General features: G+C 32.3%; 1 long non-coding RNA gene across 1 annotated transcript; it reads right to left on the bottom strand.

The window, feature by feature from the left end:
• Window positions 1-236: 236 nt before the first annotated feature.
• LOC136274048 (uncharacterized) lies at window positions 237-5672 on the bottom strand. The gene is made up of 2 exons (XR_010712321.1): window positions 4894-5672; window positions 237-951 (listed from the first exon to the last, which is right to left on the bottom strand). It is a non-coding gene; the product is annotated as an uncharacterized lncRNA (long non-coding RNA).
• Window positions 5673-9267: the final 3595 nt, after the last annotated feature.

Raw genomic sequence — 9267 nt, 5'->3', positions numbered from 1 at the left:
TATCTACACTACCTGAGGATGCTTCCACATAAGTTTCAGCTTTCCTAGCTGATTAGTTTCTGAGAAAAAGATTTTTAAAGATTTTCTCTATATATGCCTATGTAAAAATCCATTCCCCCATTGTGGCCCTACCATACCACCTGGGACTATGATTTGAACAAACTTGACTCTTCACTACCTGAGGATGCTTCCACTTTAATTTGAGCTTTTCTGGCCCAATAGTTTTTGAGAAGAAGATTTTCAAAGATGTTCTCTATATATTCCTATGTAAAACTTGATCCCCCTCTTGTGGCCCCTCCCTACCCCAGGGGACCATGATTTGAACAAACTTGAATCTACACTACCTGAGGATGCCTCCACACAAGTTTAAGCTTTTCAGGCCGAATAGTTTTTGAGAAGACAATTTTTGAAAAATACCAACAAATTTTCAATAATTCTCAATTGTCTCCCCTTTAAAGAGAGCGTGGCCCTTCATTTGAACAAACTTGAATCCCCTTCACCTAGTGGTGCTTAGTGCCAAACTTGGTTGAAATCTGCCCAGTGGTTCTTGAGAAGAAGATGAAAATATGACAAGTTTACAACGACGAGAACGACAAATTGTGATCAGAAAAGCTCACTTGAGCCTTTGGCTCAGGTGAGCTAAAAACAAAATAAAGGAAACATAATTGCATACTTTTATTGAAAAACAAATTTTCACAGCTTACAATTGTAAATTACTTTAAACAGCCATAATTTTGTTTGTTATAATTTCTTATCAAACACAAACCACAACAAGGCATGATGCTTTCTTAAAGTTCCATTACAGTAACTGTTCATGAATTACCCATTTAATTTGAATTACTGGTAAATAGTCTGTAGAACACATTAAGGAATAGGCATGTGGGTAGAGGTGACAGGTTAACCTCAAGAGCTGAAACGAATCAACAGGAAAAACCATGTGACCACCAATAGCTGAAATTAAAAAAATCAATAAGCTGTGTTAATACTTGTACCGGTACTAATAATTTATAGCTGTGTTTACATTAACATATGCATAGTATTTCTGAAAAAAAAATACACTGACCATGCAGTGTAATTAGTATGACATATCCCGATACGTGACATTAGATGGCACAGGACAGTTTTTTTGATACATTTCATTGTAGCCTGGGGACGTGTGTCTTCGTAACCCTGTAACTAGAATTTCCTCAGTTCCCATTCAGCACAAATACCTTTAATTCACTCTTTATAAGGCCAATCACCAATTTCTGAAGAAAATTACTAGTCAAAACCTGTAAAATTGTCTACATACTGTTTTTATGAGATTTTGACCCTTCCATATTTTGCTAATTTTTCATTATTCAGCTTTTTAGACCTCCTCCAGCCAATTCCCTGCAAAGGGTTGACCTTCCGTACCATGTGCATGTTGCACCATCACATGTCAAAAACTTACCGGTGTATAGTTTATAATGCCCCATCCACCTAATTTTCGTGTTATTTACCCTCCCGTCTGTAACTTGCATTTTCACTGTCTGAAGTCAACACAACAGTCATAGCCACAGGTTTCACATTTTACTTCTGAATCTCCTGTACCTAACATATGGGGCCTACATATTGAATATCAATTTCAACAAGAGACATCCCTCTAACTAATGATCATCATTAAAAATCATTTCATGAATTTTAGCAACACTCATAAGCCTTTAAGTACAGCAACTCTCAATTTTACAAATATATTGACGGGTACTTTATCCGAAACTGTCCCTTGCTACCTTTAACTTACACTAACATTCTCTGAAAAGTCATCTTGTCTTCAACTTACAAAGCTTATGCTATTCTAAGAAAAATTATACCTCATTTTGCCAATTCCATTAAGGATTAAGAAAAATATGGCCATTTAAGTGAACCCAGCATTTCCACTTTCCTCTATTTAACACAGATTCATAGGGCTCTCCATAAATAAAGCATCTTTACCTAATCTTATAGAGGTCAACTGTTGTTCAACCTCCCTAAATAAGAAACCTTATTCAAAACTAGATACATATACATGATATTATCATGACAAAAGCATCACATCACTTAGAAATACCCTTACATGTATACCCTCCCCCTATTTTTTGATTTTCCTAAGAAGCAATAGTTTGAACACTTTAACCTAATATTATGAAACTTGTGGCAATTCCCTTAAGTCATTTCTCACACATATTTAAAAACAACCATCACTGATATTGAAAATTAATCTTTTTTTTGATAAATGGATGAAATGTAACATTTTTTTTCACAAAAAGACATGCTGCCATACATGTGATTTCTTGTTTTCATGAAACAGTAAGCTTATAATCATATTTAGTGAATATCTTATTTATTCTGGTTTCTAGTCTCCTTTTAACTTTGCTAAAATAGTAAGACCTACAAGTGTGATGTCTGCTCTTAATTAAAATGAAATTCAAACACAACCGGGTACCTGGGGACGGATGGGAATTCCATGATAAATGTTCAAATTTTACATGTTTTTCTACATTTTTGATGCATATATACAATAAAAGGGTAAAAATTTGTTGTTTCTTGATCATTTCGAGAGTAATTATCATAGCAGATGTTATTTCAAGGTCAAATGTACATTTACATATCCATCATGTAATGGTAATGGAGACAATTGGAAAGAGGGGGTGGCTTTTTGAATTCTGTAAATATATCTAAAATATCACTTTTGGATAGAAAGGAGCAAAAACTTGAGTTTTTTGACATATTGTATACTTTGATAACTGCATTTGTCTACATGTGAATTTTATTTGAATGAAAAAAAAAGCTGTTTTAAAAAAATTGAGCTATATAAGTCAGGTTGCTTAATGTTATTTCATGAAATCAGACAGCAAAATTGCTGCAAATTTATAATTTAAATAATTCAATTGATCAAAACTCTTTTACTGTGCAGTATTAATTCTTATCTCGGTAATTAACTTAAGCCTATTAATTGTCATCAGAATAGGAAATACCTACTCTCTAAGCCAATTTACTCTAGTGGTGGTCATTCTACACATTTAAAAGGGATTTACTTCCCTTGTATATTATAGCTATTAATCATGTAATGACATATATAACCAACAAAATCATCCATTTTCCCAAAATTGACTACTTTTGGTACAAAATCCACTCAAAATTACAGTTATATGAGAAATTTGAAAATACCATGTAGTCTTGAAACTTACACTAACATTCTCTGAAAAGTCACCTTGTCTTAAACTTACAAAGCTTATGCTATTCTAAGAAAAAGTATACCTCATTTTGCCAATTCCATTAAGGATTAAGAAAAATATGGCCATTTAAGTGAACCCAGCATTTCCATTTTCTTCTATTTAACACAGATTTATAGTGCTCTCCGTAAATAAAGCATATTTACCTAATCTTTTAGAGGTCAACTGTTGTTCAACCTTCCTAAATAAGAAACCTTATTCAAAACTACATACATATACATGATATAATCATGACAAAAGCATCACATCACTTAGAAATACCCTTACATGTACTATACTATCCCCCTATTTTTTGATTTCCTAAGCAGCATTATTTTGAACACTTTAACCAAATATTATGAAATTTAAATGCTTCTAATTGATCAATTGAATTTTTAAGCAGCGTGAAATTAAAACCATCGCAATTGATACTTTAGTAAAAATCATGAAATTTTAACACGGTGGAATTAAAACGACTTACAGTATTTCATCCGAACAGCCTCCAAGTTTAATTTTCTGCTATTCCATTTTTTATTAAATGAATTCTACTGGGGGGTTTTTTTGGCAAATAAATTTAGCGAGGATTTTTTTCTCTTTTCTTATTAATGACAGGTTTTAAAAACAATATTATGTTTAGTATGTATAAAATTCCATAAACAATTTTACAAAGCTTTGGATTTTAGTTGCACAATGAAAAAATGAGGGATTGCACGATCATTTTGAAATTTAAAGCATTGATGATTTCTTTTCCTAGATAGAGATATGCACAAAATGATGTTGCTCTGTGATGCTTTGCCAAGATTAAAAGCATGAGAGAGAGAGAGAGAGAGAGAGAGAGAGAGAGAGAGAGAGAGAGAGAGAGATCTGAAGCACATGTAGTAAAAATTATTACATACATTTGTCTTACTGTAAAAATTGTTTACAATGTAGATGTGTTCTGCATGTAAAGTTTACCTAAAAGGAATCAATAAAATTCAATATATATAAAAGATAAACTAATCTCAAAGAATTTACAATGTTCTGTGAAATAATCAAATCTTGAGAAGAATGTTTTATAGATATCAGGGAACATTTACCTAAAATCTGAACTTAAAGTTCTTTTCATCTTGCACTCTGTTTTACATGCTCTTTCACAGGCGATAATCATATATAACGGCGAGCCAGACAAAAGTTTTAATTTTAATTAGACTGAATATTTACCATGTCAAATATATTTATTTAATTAAGCACAAGCCTGAGTTCTTTAATTCATTAATTAACATGATTAAGTGGAGGTGATATGGTAAAGATCTGCTATATTCAAATATTTAGGGTAAAGTTATCATCATGCAAACATGCACTCTAATTACAACATTCTACTCTTGTGTGCCTTTGGACCCCCACCCATTTTAATTGCACTGGTTTACAGTGTGTGGTGTGTTGTTCAATATAAAAAAGGACATACATATACATAATAATAAATAAAAATTCAAAAGAGTAGTGTGCAAAACATAAACGTGAAAATACATTGAACAGATAATATCCCGAGATTTCTCTGACTCAAATGCCCGCTTTTATATTGTTACGCACGTCAAAAGCGGGGGTTAGAGTCAGAGGAAAGTCGGAATAGATTGAAAAGTGCACAAACACTTTGACTTTGAAAAGAAAAAGTCAATACGATATATCCTGTATCGAAACATACCTTTATAATCTGTCATACGTTAGTTGAGCTGAAATTTCCACTATCGCCGTCTTGCAGGCCATTCTTCTGACACACCGCTATCAGCTGTTGTTCGCAGTCAAAACATGGCGAGTTGACATGGTGAATCGTACGATAATTTTTTCGATTAAAACCAATAAGACTAATAAAAACTAACAACGTAATTATCGACCGAATTAACGAAATTGTTTCAATAAACAATCTGATTAACTATATAAAAAAGGAGTTCGGTTTTATATGACCTGTACGAAATCTTTTCAGCAGGAGTTACTTTAACTGTGAATTTTGCACTATTTTTTAAACCAATAACGAGGAATCAACATTTCCGGAAAAATCAATATTTAAACCCCGATATCTATGCAATGCAGTATCCGATTTTAAAACGAATTTAAGTTTTGTATTTAGCTTTGCAAACTATACAATATGCATATAATTTTATGTTTTTTATAAAGTTTTATGATCAGTACGAATTGATACAGTAGAAGTTACTTTCAGTGTGAATTTTGCACTATTTTTGAAACCAAGAACGCGGCATGAAAATTTCCGGGAAAATCAGTTTTTAAACCCCGATATCTGTGTAATGCATCCTCCGAATTTTAAACGGTTTTCAGCATTAGATTCAGCTTAAAAAGCTCTACAAAATACGTATACGTCTTTTGTTTGATCAAAAAATTCAATTTTTCAAAAAATTTGATTCGCTTCCAGTTTCGACCGGAAGTGACAGATTTTCATTATATAGCTCTATTACAGAGGTAAATCGACCAAATCATAACCATTTAAATTTCAAGCCTCTATCTTAAAGCGTTTTTGAGAAAAGTCCCGGACAAAATGACTTTTTTAAAATTTTTAAAATGACGATACGTCAAAACGGAAGTGACGTTGTCTTTAAAACTTTAACATCTTTGAGGGACGATAACTTGCTAAAATCTCTGGAAGTTTCATTGAAATCGGTTGAAAACTTTTTGAGTTATGAAGCAAAAAAGGAGTCAGAAAAAAAAGAAAAAGTATAATAATAATAAAAAGAAACCGAAGAAAAACAAAAGGGTCTTCCGTTGGAAAACGGAAGACCCTAATAATAACTAGAGCAAAGCTCGTTGCAAAGCAACGAGTGGGTCTTCCGTTTATGTCGGAAGTAAAGCTGGAAGTTCCTGTAAGAAGCAGAGCTCTAAAACCAATAACAAGAGTAACAAAAATAAAAAGATGAAAAAAATCGAATATTCCTGGTACGACTTGACAAAATACGAATGATTTTAAGTACGCCTTAACAAAAACCTTTCCGATTTTAAGAACGACTGAACAAAAAAAATCCGAATGTGTTCAGGTACGACTTAGCAATTATTTTTGGTACGAGTTAATTTTACTTTGAACATTACGCTATTTTTCAAACCAAGGACGCGGAATCAAAATTTCCGGAAAAATCAATTTTTAAACCCCGATATCTCTGTAATGCATCGTCCGATTTTCAAATGGATTTCAGTTTTGTATTCAGCATGACCAACTCTACAAACCTCATAAACATTTGAAATTGAAACGAAAAATTGGAAAATTTGAAAATTTTAAAACACTTCCGGTTTGGACCGGAAGTTACGGAAACTAAATTCCAGCCTTATGTCCAAATAAAAACGATCAATGCTTCAACACAGAAAATTCCAAGTCTCCATCTTAAAGCGTTTTTGAAAAACGCCCTGGACAAAATCACTTTTTTTAAATTTAAAAATTGACGTAACGTAAAAACAGAAGTGACGTTGTAGTTAAAAATTTAACATCTTTGAGGGACGATGATGTTACATAATCTCTGAAAGTTTCATGTAAATCCGTTGAAAACTTTATGAGATATTAAGCTTTAAAAAAGTCAGAAAAATAAAGAAAAAGAATAATATTAATAATAATAACTAGATCAAAGCTCGTTGCAAAGCAACGAGTGGGTCTCCCGTTAATGTCGGAAGTAAAGCTGGAAGTTCCTGTAAGAAGCAGAGCTCTTAAACCAATAACAAGAGAAAATAAAATAAAAAGATGAAAAATTCGAATCATTCCTGGTACGACTTAACAAAATCCGAATGATTTTAAGTACGACTCAACAAAAACCTTCTTGATTTTAAGAACAACTTAACAAAAAAATCCGAATGTGTTTAAGTACGACTTAACAATTATTTTTGGTACGAGTTAATTTTACTATTAACATTACGCTATTTTTTAAACCAAGGACGCAGAAACAAAATTTCCGGAAAAAAAGCAATTTTTAAACCCCGATATCTCTGTAATGCATCGTCCGATTTTCAAACGGATTTCAGTTTCGTACTCAGCATGACCAACTCTACAAACCTCAAAATCATTTGAAATTAAAACGAAAAATTCGAAAAATCGAAAATTTTAAAACACTTCCGGTTTGGACCGGAAGTGACGGAAACTAAATTCCAGCCTTATGTCCAAATAAAAATGATCAATGCTTCAACACAGAAAATTCCAAGTCTCTATCTTGAAGCGTTTTTGAAAAACGCCCTGGAGAAAATCACTTTTTTAAAATTTAAAAATTGACGTAACGTTAAAACGGAAGTGACGTTGTAGTTGAAAATTTGAAATCTTTTAGGGACGATGATGCTTCATAATCCCTGAAAGTTTCATGTAAATCCGTTGAAAACTTTTTGAGATATAGCTTTAAAAAAGTCAGAAAAATAAAGAAAAAGAATAATAATAATAATAATAAAAAGAAACAATAGAATAACAAGAGGGTCTTCCGTTGGAAACGGAAGACCCTAAAAAGAAACAATAGAATAACAAGAGGGTCTTCCGTTGGAAACGGAAGACCCTAATAAAAAGAAACCGAAGAATAACAAGAGGGTCTTCCGTTGGAAACGGAAGACCCTAACTAGAGCAAAGCTCGTTGCAAAGCAACGAGTGGGTCTTCCGTTAATGATGGAAGTAAAGCTGTAAGTTCCTGTAAGAAGCAGAGCTCTTATACCAATAGCAAGAAAACCTAAAATAAAAAGATGAAAAAAATCGAATTAGTCCTGGTACAGTGCTGCTATCCTGAAAGTTGACAAGGATAGGATAGAATAGGATGCAGGATGCACGATACATGATAGAAATATAAAAATTAAGTTCTATCCTATCCTATCCTATCCTATCCTGCATCCTGTAGCCAATCAGATTCGAGTATAAATTTCAGAGTTATTTTGCGAAACGAAAATTGGCTAAACAATGTATTTTCAACGTCAACTTAATACGTTTAACAAGTTAAACCATTTAAGAATAATTATTATATCAAGAAGGTGGTGCATATCATTAATGCGCGCTAAAATGTCGGCGCTACATCTTTGTCAATTCGTACGCAATTACGGAGTTACTGCGAGAATTCGTTGCAACATTTGACAACGTCAGAAATATATTTCTGTATTTACTTCATTTAAAGTCTGCAAATTAATAAAAGCTTGAATTTATAAACGACTAATTTGGCATTTTAAAAGATAAACATGTATACAAGAATCAGACATTGATTCACGTTTAATATAATTTCTTCGAAGCCCAGTAACAGGAACGCATATTTTTGTCCGATATTAACCTGAACATATCGAATTAATAAATGTTAGCTAGCTATAAATGCTTAAGAATTTATACTTTGAAAATACCTTCGCGTGGTTTAAACTATAAACGATATAAACTTCCTAAAGGAATTACTTATTTTCAGATCGTGTTTACATTTATCGCCGAACGAATCGCTCGAATAATGAGAATTACGCTCAGTTGTATGTGATAAGAAAATAATTTGAAAAAAATATGTGACTAAACAGTTCCTCAATAAGTGCATCGAAGTTATTTATCTGTTTTTTATGCATAATTATAATTAAATCAAAAATCTAATCGCTTACCTGTTTGTTTACGTTATTGTGTCCATCCCGCGTACGATTAAATTTTACCGTAGCACTGGTAAGTAAGTTATCCCGCTCGATGAATATTCGGTTTTAAGATTTAATTATTCATTTTGAGTACTACATTAATTAATAAAATCATTTTATCTTTAAATTTCGTTTCATTTAACTTGCATTCCTATATTTTGAAAGTATGGGATAGGATAGGATAGGATAGAGCTTATTTGCAGGATAGGATGCAGGATACAGGATATAGGATAGGATAGGATAGTTTTGTCAACTTTCACGATAGCAGCACTGTACGACTTAACAAAATACGAATTATTTTAAGTACGACTTAACAAAAACCTTTCCGATTTCAAGAACGACTTAACAAAAAAATCCGATTGTGTTTAAGTACGAATTAACAATTTCCGTATTATTTTAGGTACGAGTTAATTTATCTTTGAACACAACACTATTTCCTTTACCAAGAACGTGGTATCAAAAT

Source organism: Magallana gigas, chromosome 1 (assembly GCF_963853765.1).
Source record: "Magallana gigas chromosome 1, xbMagGiga1.1, whole genome shotgun sequence".
NCBI classification, from domain to species: Eukaryota; Metazoa; Mollusca; class Bivalvia; order Ostreida; family Ostreidae; genus Magallana; species Magallana gigas.
Note: the sequence above shows the minus strand (reverse complement) of the source record. Positions and strands in the feature narration are given on the sequence as shown.